This window comes from Lactuca virosa, chromosome 8 (genome assembly GCF_052849685.1).
Source record: "Lactuca virosa cultivar CGN04683 chromosome 8, Lactuca_virosa_CGN04683_v6, whole genome shotgun sequence".
Classification (NCBI taxonomy): Eukaryota; Viridiplantae; Streptophyta; class Magnoliopsida; order Asterales; family Asteraceae; genus Lactuca; species Lactuca virosa.
Genome location: NC_136433.1, coordinates 395,092,330 through 395,104,626, shown reverse-complemented (window position 1 = coordinate 395,104,626; position 12,297 = coordinate 395,092,330).

The following is a 12,297-nucleotide window of genomic DNA, read 5'->3' as shown; positions in this document are numbered from 1 at the left end:
GTAATCATAATCGAAATTTGAGAACACACTATGTATCCTTTGACTAAATTTATTAAAATTTCTCAATCTAAGCTTTAGATTTTGAAACGAAGTATAATATTCTCTCCCTTAATTATAGCAAAACAACTTTTCAACCCCTACAGCTTTGCAAAGTTAATCTTTGTTTTCTATAATTAATATTGCTAACTCGCAATACTTGAAATAATAATCATGCTCCCACTAACACGATGATTATTACAATACAAGCATAACACTTATGCTCCCACTAGCTTTGACATATATCTAGAAAACATCTGAACTTCCAGAAAACAATGCTTATTGAATTCCTTAAGTTCATATTTCTAAATACTTGATGCTTTGATAAGCCTTTATCTAAGCTTCTTAAACTCATACACCTTTGTCTTAGAAAGCTCACATGTGTGTATAAACAAATTTAGAACTTATGTTACTAAGTCCCAAATGTTTAGACTAATTGCCAAATCTCACAATTCGAACCATGAAAAGGGATGCCGTAATCATAATCGAATTTGAGAATACAATTTTCACAATTGCAATCTTCTTAAAATTTCTCTTAGTGACAGCATTTCCTTACAATCATTTTCATGAAGAAGGGAAACCTTATGACACTTAGATTTTAAAGTGTATGCGTTCCTATCCATGCGAATTTGTCAAAACTAAGGTTTGTGACAAATCCAAACTTATATGGACTGAACTTGTTCAATCTTGATTTCTTGCCTTATGGTAACACAAATGCCCACCATGTCTTCCAAGTTGTTTAGCAACTCACCCCTACATATCAATGTACTTTCCATTGATCAAGGTGCTTGCCTTTATGCATTCAAATGAGAACTCATAGAACTCACATACATAGTTAACTCAATCTGGAATGGCACAGAAACAAAATTATATCAACACGATAGGTTGCCAACCTCAAGTCGTGTGCTAGTGATTAACTATTGGTTTACTCTTGAATTTGTTCTGGAAACGTTTCAAGACATCTAAGACTCCACTGACTCCTTGACATATAAGGTTCTCTTGTCAAGAAACATTTCTTGACAAAACAAATATTCAAGAGTTAGTGTAGCTTCTTATCAAGTATAACACTTCACTCATTTGGTCCTAGTTGGTCTTTGTCTTATCTAAGACATCACAACTTACCAATTTCAAATGTACAAGAATAAGAAACTTTCTTATTCTACATTTGATAAGTGTTACAAACCTACTTAAGACTTGTCACTCATGTCACAGTCTTGACTCTAAGACTTGATATTGGAACGAAGTATGATTGACTTCTTGATTTAACCATTTCTACAATTCTCGATTCCTCTTCTTAGACATGCAATTGCACTAAGACTCACTTAGAGGATCAATTGAGACATGGTTCTTAATCATTAAGACCTGTCATAAAACACAATAAAAGTTACTCTCCCTTCTTCTTAGAATAGAGAAACTTTTATCTTTCTGCCTACTAGATTCTTCTTATTCGTTCTGCTATTGATTGGAACTCTTTCACTCAACTAAGAATTATACTCAATCTTATAAGTATAACCATATTTACTAAACTTTAGTAAATCATGACGAATATCTTTATTACTCTTGTGGTGGACTTGATCGACGCACAACCTAGTGTACTCGATCTCTTAGTCCTTCACTTGACACTTTGTCAAAGAATTAGTCTAATTTTCAAATATGAAGTTTCTCATTCATCACACAATGCAGGTTGCATGATTCCAAGTTTCTGTCCAATTGAAACTTGGGCGATGAGAAACTCCCCATATTTGGTAAACTCTCCCATCTCTTAGATCTCTCAGGTAGTTTGGGCAGCTTCGTCTCCAATGCCCTTTCTCTTGTCAATAAAAGCAAATGGACTCCTTTGGTACATAGCAAGGGACAATCTCAGTCTTTTCCAATGTAACCAGTGCGCCAAATCATCGCTGATTCAGCAGCAATAAGCAAATAGGTCAAATCATTGAGGGTCACGTCATGGATCATCATATAGTACTCTCTAACGAACTCACTATATGATTCAGGAAGCGACTGAAGAACCCAGTCAACAGCCAACTCACCTGAAATCTCGACACCCAACATCCTTAACCTGTCAATGTGTGACTTTATCTCCAAGACGTGTGTGTTTGATTAATGTCTAAGTCCATAACTATAATTGGTAAGACTTGACCCGACCCGGCATGGTCCATTTGGGTTGCATGGCATCATGCATTTGGATAAACTATAATGAGAGAAATAACACTTAAGGTTGGTTAATATATTATAAGTTCTAATATATTAATAAGGTTATTTAATTAGTATTGATCAAGAATTAATTTGGAATTAATTAAGTGATCAAAAGGAGACTAATTAAATATATGGGTTGATTGTGTAATTCATTCATTCTTATATATGTGGGCTTGTGATCCAAGATTCCTTATGTTGGACTAAGTCCATGGGGTGACCCATGGATACTCCATGGAGGTTAAAATCCATGGAGCATAAGGAATGGGTAAAGTTATGAGTTACATGGTGTAACCCTAATAGCCACCATATAAAAGAATCCCATGGCTCAAGAAATCGTGCACTAATGTGTGAATATAAGGGCTAGACGATTTCAAGGAGTGTTCCATTTCTCTCAAGTCATTCCATGTGCATTTGGCGTTGTGTGAACCATTTGAGGTGTCACACTTGGGGCACTAAGCACTCAAGCTTCATGGAGACAAGCTACATCAAACAAAGGTATGTATTCTATCCATTTGATTACCCAAGTATCAAGTATTGTATGCTAGATAGGGTAATACCTTGGAAAGTTCATAATTGCATGTATAATAGAGAAAACATAGATCCAAGGTATTTAGGGTTGCATGTACACTTAGGAGTGTTAGAATGCTCAAAACCCATCAGTGGTATCAGAGACAGGTTTTGTTTTCTTGTTATACTTGCAAAATTAGCTGAAAAATCGAATTGTATTAGTTTAAAAGTTATGCTAATTACTTGAAAAAAATTTGATGTGAATTATCTTTGTTCATATGAGTTTATTAGATTAATAGAAAAGTTAATTGATTATGTGTTTTCAATCCATTTTAATCTAAGAGTTGATTCTAAAATGTGTTTTTGTAACTTCTCCTCAAGTTATATGAAAAGTCACATTTAAGTTTTATAAAACTCATAAAAAGTTGGCAATGTTACAAAAATGAAGAGTCTTGTCCTCATTAAATGGTTTTATGACTCCATAACTTGTCCTCAAGTTATGGAGGTTCAAGAGTCACTTCATTAAATGATAAAATGTGTAACCTTAATTAGTTCCATAAGTTACAAGAATAAAGAAAAGTTACATTCTTTTATTAGTTTAAAGTCTTCCATAACTTGTCCTCAAGTTATGGAACTTGAAGAGTTTTTTAATTAAAACTACTTTAAACACATAAGTTATGGAATTAATTAGTTTTGAATATTTTCAAAACTTGCCCTCAATTTTTTGGAATTTGTAAAGTTTTCCCCATGAATACTTTAATTCCAAGTTAGCCCTTAGAATTTTAAAAGTTAAAATTCAACCCTTATACTTTATAGTATTATAAGTTAATAATAAATATATGTATAAGAGCAAGTCAGTCTTACCGTTAGTAGGCCTCATTCACGAAGCCGGTCTATAAGGGGGGTATAAGGTTACTGCCTATAAAATGGCAGTTTAATGGGTGTCCACTCTCACCCACCGCTTCCTTGACTGGTGGAGGGTCGTTAGCCGAACGGGTAGGACAAGGACTATAATTCTCCCTTCATTAAAAGTATTAATGATAAATACTAAGTAACTAAACACTTATAAATTCCCAATCTTAGTTACTTAGGAAAATGTGAATAAGGTGCTAATCCATGAAATTACACTTTGCACTTTGTTTAAACCGTTAGTGGAGCGTGTGTGGTTAACCGGCACACTAACCTGGATTTAACAAAGTAGGAAAAGGGTAACTTAATATTTATCATAGTATCGGTGGAGCTCGTGTGGTTAACCGGCACATCGATTGAGGGGTAAATATTAAGGGTACCAAGTATATTTGCATGGTTACTTCACACCTTGTTTTATGATCCTCGGCATTCCAGTCACAAAACCTGAAGGGCACACTCGAGATTAAAACATGCCATTGAAAAGTTCAATGAATCTCAAAAGATCTAGGAGTTTCAAATCCAATTAAAAACCTAATTACATTATTTCGTTTTTCATGGTGGAAATTGGTAAATCGTCATTTACCTACCTTCAACTATTTTATAACTCGGATTACGGCATCCCTCTTCCAGTTATAAATAGGTTGTTGGATCCTAGCCTTAATATTTCATATTGGGTGTTATATTAAGGACTTTAGATCAACTATCTTGAATATCTCCCAAAAGATGTCTAGTTCAGACATCTATGATCTTCCCAAATCTCTTGGAACTTTACTTCCTCCACCTCCTCCAATTATTCTCCCTAACCCACAAGTTCAAGGTCACTCAAGCCCTAATGGCAAGCAAGGTCTATGTGTGATCACATCTTAGAGATGAAGTCACATATTGACAAGCTGGGAGAGTTGGGTGTCAAAGTCTTGAGAAAGTTGGATGTTCAATCACTTTCTAAGTCACATAGTGAGTTCCTTTGGAACTACTATGAAACAGACTATGACATGAACCTTAATGCTCATATCTATTTGCTTGGTGCTGCTGAATCAGCAATGATTTGGAACGATAGTAAAGCAAATTTGATTAGAAGATCAACTTCCCAAAAACTTTATGGACAGTGACAATGGTGACACAGGAAATCCAGAAAAAGCATTCTCTTCCCAATGGAAAGGGATTGGCCATAGTCAACCCGGTTGACCAAATGGTAAAGAGAAAGGCTAAGTCTGAGATAGTCCCATTACCAAAGGGTCCATATGTTTATTTTGCCAAAGGAAGGGGCGTTGATTGCAAAGCTGCCAAATTTACCTAAGGATGTTAAAGTCAATAAGTTTGACTCTACATCTGGTAGAGCCCATTATCTAACTCTGTTAAGTTCTATTCTGAGATCCTCATTACATGATGTGACTGGGTCACATGTTGATGTGTTAAGAATCAAAGAATAGAGAGAAATCTTAAAGGAAGTATATGCTGATTCTGATCGCGAAGGTGGATTTCGATCGCATCAGAATTTTGAGCAGTTGCTTAAGAAGTTATGATATATTGCTAAGGAATAGATAACAACAATTTTCCATGTGGATTGTAAGGATAAGTTTTTCCACAAAGTTTTAAAATAAAAGAAAATTATTTAATTTTATTTATTTGAAGTATCCTTACAATGGAATTTGTGGAAAATTGTTGCTTATATGATTCCACTGACAGCAATATTGGAAAATGGATTTGATTCTTTCATTTGTGGTAGTGTCTAAATTTACCAAATCAGTAAAGTTCTGTTGGATTAATGTCTAAGTCCATAACTATAATTGGTAAGACTTGACCCGACCCGGCATGGTCCATTTGGGTTGCATGGCATCATGCATTTGGATAGACTATAATGAGAGAAATAACACTTAAGGTTGGTTAATATATTATAAGTTCTAATATATTAATAAGGTTATTTAATTAGTATTGATCAAGAATTAATTTGGAATTAATTAAGTGATCAAAAGGAGACTAATTAAATATATGGGTTGATTGTGTAAATCATTCATTCTTATATATGTGGGCTTGTGATCCAAGATTCCTTATGTTGGATTAAGTCCATGGGGTGACCCATGGATACTCCATGGAGGTTAAAATCCATGGAGCATAAGTAATGGGTAAAGTTATGAGTTACATGGTGTAACCCTAATAGCCACCATATAAAAGAATCCCATGGCTCAAGAAATCGTGCACTAATGTGTGAGTGTGAGGGCTAGACGATTTCAAGGAGTGTTCAAGTTTCTCTCAAGTTATTCCAAGTGTATTTGGTGTTGTGTGAACCATTTGAGGTGTCACACTTGGGGCACTAGGCACTCAAGCTTCATGAAGACATTCTACATCAAAGAGGTATGTATTATATCTTGTTATATTTATTATTTTGTATGCTAGATTAGGATAATACCTTGGATGTTCATAATTGTATGTATAATAGAGAAAACATAGATCCAATGTATTTAGGGTTGCATGTACACTTAGGAGTGTTAGAATGCTCATAACCCAATAGTGGTATCAGAGCCTAGGCTTGTTTTCTTGTTATACTTGCAAAAGTAGCTGAAAAATCGAGTTGGATGCATATATTCGATTGTTTTGGCTGGAATTGGACTAGGAACATTACCCTAAGATGTTTTTGGACTTATAAACTTGTTTTTGATGTGGTAATGTTCATGCTAATCCAATTTCTAAGATAATTGTCATAATTTCATGATTTGTATTAGTTTGTATGTTCATGCTAATTTCTTGAAGATTGATGATTTGAATTATCTTGTTCTTATGAGGTTCTTAGATTAATAGAAAAGTTGTGTGAAATAGTTGTTTTCATTCCATTTTAATCTAAGAGTTGATTCCAAAGTGTGTTTTTGTAACTTGTCCTCAAGTTATATGAAAAGTCACATTTAAGAATCATAAAACTCATAAAAGTTGGCAAAGGTTACAAAATGAAGAGTCTAGTTCTAATTAAATGGTTTTATGACTCCATAACTTGTCCTCAAGTTATGGAGGTTGAAGAGTCTCTTCATTAAATTAAAAAAAAAAGTGTAACCTTAATTAGTTCCATAAGTTACAATAAAAAAAAGTTATTTTTTTTATTAATTAGTTTAAAGTCTTCCATAACTTGTCCTCAAGTTATGGAACTTGAAGAGTTTTTTTTTTTTTTTTTTTTTTTTTTTTTTTTTTTTTTTTTTATAATTAAAACTACTTTAAACTCATAAGTTATGGAATTAATTAGTTTTGAATAGTTTCAAAACTTGCCCTCAAGTTTTGGAATTTGAAAAGTTTTCACTTATGAATACTTTAATTCCAAGTTAGCCCTTAGAATTTTAAAAGTTAAAATTCAACCCTTATACTTTATAATATTATAAGTTAATAATATTTATATATATGTATAAGAGTAAAGTCAGTCTTACCGTTAGTAGGCCTCATTCACGAAGCAGGTCTATAAGGGGGGTATAAGGTTACTGCCTATAAAATGGCAGTTTAATGGGTGTCCACTCTCACCCACCGCTTCCTTGACTGGTGGAGGGTCGTTAGCCGAACGGGTAGGACAAGGACTATAATTCTCCTTTCATTAAAAGTATTAATGATAAATACTAAGTAACTAAACTCTTATTAATACCCAATCTTAGTTACTTAGGAAAATGTGAATTTGGTGCTAACCCATGAAATTACACTTTGCACTTTGCTTAAGTCGTTAGTGGAGCGTGTGTGGTTAACCGGCACACTAACCTGGACTTAACAAGGTAGGCAAAGGGTAACTTAATATTTATCATAGTATCGGTGGAGCGTGTGTGGTTAACCGGCACACTGATTAAGGGGTAAATATTAAGGGTACCAAGTATATTTGCATGGTTATTCACACCTTGTTTTGTGATCCTCGGCATCCCAGTCACAAAACCTGAAGGGCACACTCGAGATTGAAACATGCCTTTGAACAGTTCAATGAATCTCAAAGATCTAGGACTTTCAAATCCAATTAAAACCTAATAAATTATTTCGTTTTTCATGGTGGAAATTGGTGAATCGTCATTCACCTACCTTCAAATATTTTATAGCTTGGATTACGGCATCCCTCTTCTAAGTTATAAAATAGTTTGTTGGGTCCTAGCCTTAATATTTCATATTGGGTGTCATATTAAGGACTTTAAATCAACTATCTTGAATATCTCCCAAAAAGATGTCTGGTCTAGACATTTATGATCTTCCCAAATCTCTTGAAACAAGCTTTCCTAAATGAAGATGATGTCCCATGGATATCATACTTCTTTCACCTCCTCCAATTATTCTCCCTAACCCACAAGTTCCTAAAAAGTTTAAGGTCACTCAAGCCCTATTGGCAAGGCAAGGTCTAGGTGTGATCACATCTTGGAGATGTAGTCACATATTGACAAGCCGGGAGAGTTGGGTGTCCAAGTCTTGAGAAAGTTGGTGGCTCAACTACTTTCTAAGTCACATAGTGAGTTCTTTTGGGAATCCTATGAAACAGACTAAGACAAGACCCTTAATGATCTTATCTGTTTGCTAAGATCAACTTCCTAAAACGCTATGGACATTGACAATGATGACATTGGATATCCAGTAAAGCTCTCTCTTCCCAATGGAAAGGGATCGGCCATAGTCAACTCGGTTGACCCAATGGTAAAGAGAGAGGCGAAGTCTGAGATAGTCCCATTATCAAGGGTCCATAGGTAACTATTGCCAAAGGAAGGGGCATTGGTTACGAAGCTGCCAAATTTACCTAAGGATGTTAAAGTCAATAAGTTTGGCTCTACTTCAGGTAAAGTCCATTGTCTAACTCTATTAAGTACATGCTGATTCTGATCGCGAAGATGGATTTCAATCGCATGGTTCGGTGATCAGAATTTTGGGCTATTACTTAAGAGTTATGATATTTATATTGCTTAGGAATAGATAACAACAAGGTTTTCATATGGATTGTAAGGATAAGTTTTTCCGCAAAGTTTTAAAATAAAAGAAAAAGGTTTTGATTTTATTTATTTTAAGTATCCTTACCATGGCATTTGTGAAAAGTTGTTGCTTATAAGATTCCATTGATAACAATATTGGAAAAATGGATTTGATTCTTTCGGTTGTGGTAGTGTCTAATATTACCAAATAAGGAAAGATTCTCATCACCCAAGGTTCAATTGGACCGAAACTTGGAATCATGCAAGTTGTATAGTATGATGAATGAGAACTTTCAGCTTGGAAAATTAAGACTAATTCCTTATGTGAATAAGGAAAGGACTAAGGGATCGAGTACACATTCTTGTGCACTGGTCAAGTCCACCACAAAAGATCAAGAAGACTATTCGTCATGATTTACTTAAGTTCAGTAAATATGGTTATACTTATAAGTTTAAGTATAAGTCTGTAGCATTGGAGAAGTTTCAATATGAGACAGAACGAATAAGAAGAATCAAAGTATGGCAGAAAGATAAAAGTTTCTCAAATCTGAAAAGATGGGAGAGTACTTTAGTATCATGTTTATGATCATCTTAATGATTAAGATACCATATCACAATTGGTCCTCTAAAGTCATCTCTTATGACTAAGAAGAGGAGTCATGAATTGTTGAAATGGTTAAATCAAAAAGATGAGTCATACTTCGTTCCAAAACAATTCTTAGAGTCATACTCCAAGATTGTAACTTGAGTGACATATCTTAAAGAGGGTTTGTTAACACTAGTCAAATGTAAGAGTAAAAGGTTATCTACTCTTGTACATTTGAAATTGGTAAGTTGTGATGTTTTGGATAAAACAGAGACCAACTTAGGCCAATTGTGTAAAGTGTTAGTCTTGATAAAGAATCCGCACTATCTCTTGAATATTTGACAAGGGAGTCTTATATGTCAAGAGGACAGTGGGAGTCTTAAAGCTCTTGAAAGTTTCAAGACTTAATCAAGAATAAAACCTAAAGTCCTTCACTAGCACACGACTTGAGGTTTATAACCTATCGTGTTGAAATTTTTGTGCCTATTCAAGTTGGCTTTGCATAGGAGTTCTGAGAGTTCTCAATTGGTTGCACAACTACTTGGAAGCAATGGCAGGCACCTGAGCTGCCAAATGGCAAGAATTTAAGATTGCACAAGTTTAATCAATATGAGTTTGGATTTGTCACTAACCTTGTCTTGTGATTATGGTTTTGACAAATTCACATGGATAAGAACACATACACTATTAAATCTAAGTGTCATAAGGTTTCTCTCCGATTCATGAAAATGATGGTGAGGAAACACTTTCACTAAGTAGATTTTAGCTAGATAGCAATTGTGATATTTGCATTCTCAAAGTCGTTAGTGGAGCGTGTGTGGTTTACCGACACACTAACATGGACTTGTGAGAAGTGGCAAAGGTCTAAACAATTGAGACTATGATTACTGCATCCCTTTTCATAGTTCTAAAATTGTGTAGACACATATGTGAGCTATCTAAGAGAGGTGTATGATTTTGATAAAGTTTTATCAAAACAATCTAGTATCAGAAATCTGAACTTTGGTAAGAAAGTCAGCTGATTTCTGAGTACATATCAAAGCTAGTGGGAGCATAAGTGTTATGCTAATAATCATCATGTTAGTGGGAGCATGATAATTATGACAAAGGTTGCAAGTTAGAAATATTAATTATAGAAAACAAAAGTTTCAATTCGTGAGGTTGCAGGGGTTGAAAAAGTTGTTTTGCTATAATTAAGGGAGAGGAAATTATACTTCATTTCAATTCTAAAAGCTTAGATTGAGATTTTAATCGTATTTAATCAAGGATATATATATATATATATATATATATATGAATTTCATGTTGGAATGACTCAACATAAGGAAATTCTATATATGGGTCCATTATTTGCGTTCTAAAATTCGATTATGATTACGGCATCCGTTTTCATAATCTGAATTTTGAGAACTTGGCAAATTGAAATGGAAATATTATAGCAAAAGACTGGTTTAGTCTTTATTTGCGTTCTAAAATTCGATTATGATTACGGCATCCCTTTTCATAATCTGAATTTTGAGAACTTGGCAAATTGAAATGGAAATATTATAGCAAAAGACTGATTTAGTCTTTATGTGAGACATCATGAATCGTGTCCCATATGCTTCGGATATAGGATCGATTACATGTGCTATATTCATCCTTTCTAAAATTTTCCAAATGCCTGGGGCATTATGAAGGGAAAAGGTCTAGAATTGGATATGACTAAAATGATTAAGCAATTGTCGAGGACAATCTAAGGTTTACCAAAGATTGGTTGCTCAAGGACAGTTGGAAGTATAATGTTAATTCTGGAAGGACCATATTGACATAATCTGTAAGGAGGCAACTCTTGTTCAGAAGTGATAGTCAAAATGGAATATGGAAATGTTTCAAAGTTAGAAATTATTCAATATGTGTAAGATTAGGAAACTTAATGAAAGAAGGATGTTTCCAAGGAGCTGATCTCCTTTGGAATGCTCTGTAATGATTGTTGTAAAGTCTTTCTGACTTCGTGCATAATCATTAAGAGGATCAATGCATATAAGTTTAGAATCTAACAGATTTCAGTAAATGGCATGAATTTGAAATTCTTGCATTTGCAGTAAGGATTTGGGACTGTGAAAAGAGGATCATTGGAGTGATGTTCAATTGATCTATTTTACAAAGTAAAGATCATAGACAAACATAGTATGCATACTTGGTGTATGGCATGACTAGTGTTTAGAAAACATAGTGTACATGCTTGGAGCATGGGACAACTATTGTTTTAAATTCAAGTGAAAAGTTGATAAAACCGAAACAATGAATAATGAGTAATCAGTATGGTGATAAATAAAAGTGTTTATTTATATTCATATGGTTTGATACCATATTTGATTCATTTATTCTTGTGTTTCACTTTGCATGTTTTGACTTCCAGAATAACTAAGTCGCTCTTCCTGAATGATTAAGTTATTCAAACCATCCACAGTCGGTCATATGTTGGAAGTAGATATGAATCAAGACTGTCATGGGTTGGTTTGTAGAGGTCCAAGTTGGTGGACAAAAGTGGTGCTACAACACTCATGAGTGCTCATAAGTTCTGAGTATTGGATCCAACCCGCGCTCATTTGAATCACTTCATGGATTTTATCACGAGTGATCATGAGACGATAATATCTTATATTCTTCAAACCTAGAGATATGAGTTGTTACTATGAGTTGGTTGTACATTGATTGCACGAAAACGCATTGGTAACTCGATGTTATAAAACGTGCCTTTGTGTATGATTCAACAAGTAGTAGAACAAGTCATATGAGTCAAAGTTTATCCATTCCTTTTACCTTCGGGATAAAAGCGATATCTGTGGGCCCCTCGATGATTTAAAGATGATATATGTGAGTGCTTGGCCAAGCCAGGACTGATTTGATTTGTTCAATCAGTCAGTCATCATGAATCGGAAATCGGGAAACAACAAATGGACAGAGAGAATGATTGATAATCCATGTCTCAATCCATATGATATCTAGAATGGAGGAATATATGATCCCTTATCTTCTGGACAAGTCATTGACAAAGGTCAGAGTTCATCGACAAGGTCAGAGTTCGACATAAGCTTTTGAGAGCTACGATTGCTGATCGGTTCCTGAAGTCATACGCAATAATAGTTTTAGACTTATCCAAGTGGGAGACTGTTG